The sequence below is a fragment of the Dromaius novaehollandiae genome, chromosome 16 (genome assembly GCF_036370855.1).
Source record: "Dromaius novaehollandiae isolate bDroNov1 chromosome 16, bDroNov1.hap1, whole genome shotgun sequence".
Taxonomy (NCBI): domain Eukaryota; kingdom Metazoa; phylum Chordata; class Aves; order Casuariiformes; family Dromaiidae; genus Dromaius; species Dromaius novaehollandiae.
This window is the reverse complement of record NC_088113.1, coordinates 3,988,859-3,991,926: the sequence shown is the minus strand read 5'-3', so window position 1 is coordinate 3,991,926 and position 3,068 is coordinate 3,988,859. Positions and strand designations below refer to the sequence as shown.

General features: G+C 52.4%; 1 long non-coding RNA gene across 1 annotated transcript; it reads left to right on the top strand.

Annotated features, from left to right (window-relative positions):
• The first annotated feature begins 886 nt into the window (after positions 1–886).
• Positions 887–2,321, top strand: LOC135330092 (uncharacterized). Its single transcript, XR_010391848.1, has 2 exons — positions 887–1,134; positions 1,569–2,321. It is a non-coding gene; the product is annotated as an uncharacterized LOC135330092 (long non-coding RNA).
• The last annotated feature ends 747 nt before the right edge of the window (positions 2,322–3,068 follow it).

Here is a 3,068-nt window from a genome sequence, read left to right as displayed (position 1 = left end):
GTGCACTCTGCGGGAGTTCAACGACTACAGGCAATATCTGGCCACGCTCAGGACAGAGGCGGACAAAATGTACCGTTGAGAACAAGTAAGTAAAGCTCACTGTTCATAGGCACGTTTCCCGGTGCAGAGGGTTGGGGCTTTACTTGTTTTATCTTGGCAAGGCGTGAACTGAAGAAGCAGTGGGGGCTGTGCTGGCGGGCTGGGCATTCTGGTATAGAAACAACTCCCTGGGTCTGAGCTGAGATGGCACAGGGGTGGGGACAGGCAGGAAAGTCATCCCCGAGTGCCTGGAGTGCTGAGGCAAGCCCTTCTCTTCTCCCCTGGTTTGTGGCTGAAGCACAGTGCTGCTCTGGGCCAGGGTGAAGCCTCCACACGCAGGTGCGTGAGAGCGTGTTGTGGCAGAGGGGAGCTGAGAGCCGGTGTCAACTTTCAGAAAAGGCTTTGAGAACAACTGGCAAAATTAAAGAGTGCCCCCGAACTGCCACAGGGGATGGACATTTCTCGCCTGCGAGAGCGGCTGCTGTGGGAGCAACGAGAGAGTTGGAGAGCTGCAGAGCGGGACGTGAGGGCCAGGTAAGAGACAGGACAAGGAATGCTTGCGCTAGGAGCGGGACCGTGGCCCTTCAGCGAGGTGCCGGCTGGAGCCTTGCGTTCCACGGAAGACCGCCAAATTGCTGCGCGAGCAGATGCTGGTTGTGCCTAGAGTGGTGCAATCAGTGTTTGGAGCCTGGCAAAGGCAGCTGGAAGCTGTTTGGGGCGCTGGAGCCAGGAAGCCCAGAGCGGGACGAGGACAGTGGCTGAGCAGGGAGTGGTCTGGGCAAGAGAGCTGCAGGCGCTCTGTTTCAGCCCTCTCTATTTGTCTGGAATTCAGCTTGTCTTGGAGCCAGCTGTTCCAGTGTGCACCATGTCCTAATCCTGAGGGTGAAGAAATTTGGGGGCTGAATCACAATTCCTGCCTGTTTTTGTTGTGTCGTGAAGCTTATTCTTTAATGCATTTCTTAACTCTTCAGGAAGAAGAAACTCTGTCCAGCAGCAAGCTGCTGAGCTCCCAAGAGCCTGCTCGTCAGGAACTTCAGAGTCCTGAAGACAGCTTGAGTGAGCCATCGCAGGAGGACCAAGACACTGAAAACCAAGGTATATACACGTCTGGACTGCAGTGCCCGAAGCCTCTGTCTTCCCTCCCAGGACTGCAGGCAGTGCTCTCCTTCCTTCTCAAACCTCCCCTTTCCTCTAGTTCAGAAGTCTTTTGCAGGAGGCTCCAAGAGAAGAGCTCTAGCCTAACAGAGCCATGGCTGCTTTGCTGGCCCCCGTCACAGCACCTGAGGGGAAACAGTGGGGAGGGCTGGAGCCTGTGTGCTGACCAGAGTTCACGACAAGATTAAACAGCAGACAGAGGAGGTTTCCAAAGAGTAATGTCTCTAAGCAAGTGATGAGCATCAGTCATACTCACAACAGGAAGACTTTCTAGCTGAGGGATGATGTCTCGCTTAGCTTTCTATACCCTCTTGCCAAGGTAGAACTGCAGGCTTAGAAGTTACTCATTGGTGGCTGGTTGTTTCTTCTTGCAGAAGGCAGTACAGAGGATTCTTCTAGACAGCTGTGTCTCTGTCCTGAGACAAGAACATCCCTCTCTTCAGGAGCCTCTGAAGAAGACAATGACTCTGACTTGAAAGAGAGCAGAAGATTTTTGCAGGTATGACATCAGCATCCCCCTACATCTCAGAAGATAGCAGCTGTCATGCTCTGACATGGTTTAGGGGTACCCACTGATAGGGTTCAGAAGACTTTCTTCTCTTTATCCTGAGCCTTTCCTGCCTCACCATCACTGCCCCCTGCCCCATACTTAGTTCACTCCTCTAGCTTCCTGGTGGAAGGGCTTTATTCTCAAAGCACCCAAATGAGAAAGAGCTGCGGGATGCCTCCGGGGTGTCTCCACCAACACATCCTGCGCCCACAGGCTCCGGAGCCTCATTTAATCTCTGACCCTTCCCCACGGACCTTGCCTGAGCTACGCCACAGGGGGCCTGTGCCCGACCTTGCTGATTCTGCCCTTGCCTTGCCCACCTGATTTCCTGGCTTGCCCGTGACCTGCCTCGTCGCTATGGGCTTGCTGGCAACTGCCAAAGTGTCAGCTGGCCCTGGTTACTGTCACCACTGTTATGGAAATTAGGCTTGTTGGCCACCATAACAGGGCTCGACCCTAGGTTCCCGCAAGTAAAGTTCAGAGCCAAATCAAAACAAATTAAATTTTAATCACGCGCGTGCCATAATTACAGCTCGAGCTGGGTGCCTCCTAAGAGGGACCCTAACATAAACAAATCCTGGGCAATTACAGTTTTTTCAACTTACATTTCCCACCCCTCACGCGATAGTTAGACCAATAGTAATTTTTTGGCCTGGGGTCTCCTGCTCCTCATTGGGTCTCATCATCATTCTGAGGTAAGCTGTTTTTCTCCTTATTTTTGTTTTTTGCGGTCTCTGATGACGGTTGTACCTCTGTTTTTGTTGGGTCTTACTGTTGTGTCTTAAGGTCCTGAGGAGGAGGTGATTCTAAATCATAACAATTAACACTGCCCCAGCAGTGAGCTGAGGCTTTGTCCCTCAAGGTCCTAATGCCCTGCGCTGGTCTTCTTTCAAAGCCTTGACACCCTCCCTTTCGGGGTGTGAGATACATTCCTGCAGACACCCTCCCTTTCGGAGTGTGAGAGGCAGGAATGCAGACTGCTTGTAACTTCCTTATCTTCCTAGCTTGAACCAGCTCTGAGGCCCTTTTCTTACTGGACTAAGTAAAAGTTCATTATTTTATCTAAGTGCAGCCTAAGGCTTCAGCAAATTTAGCTACTCATGCTAAGCAAGTCTTATAGAAGTTGTGCTAAGCGGCTACCTCTAGACAGTTTCAGTTCGCTATTCTTTAACAACCACATCTGCTCTTCTCATCCTGTTGGGGTACTGTGGGATGGCAGGATGCATCCCAGCCCGGCAGCATCGTCCTCCCGGCACAGGCACAGCTGCAGAGCTGGGGCCAAGCCGTGGTCCTGGGGTGCAGAGCAGCTGAGGGAAGCCCCACT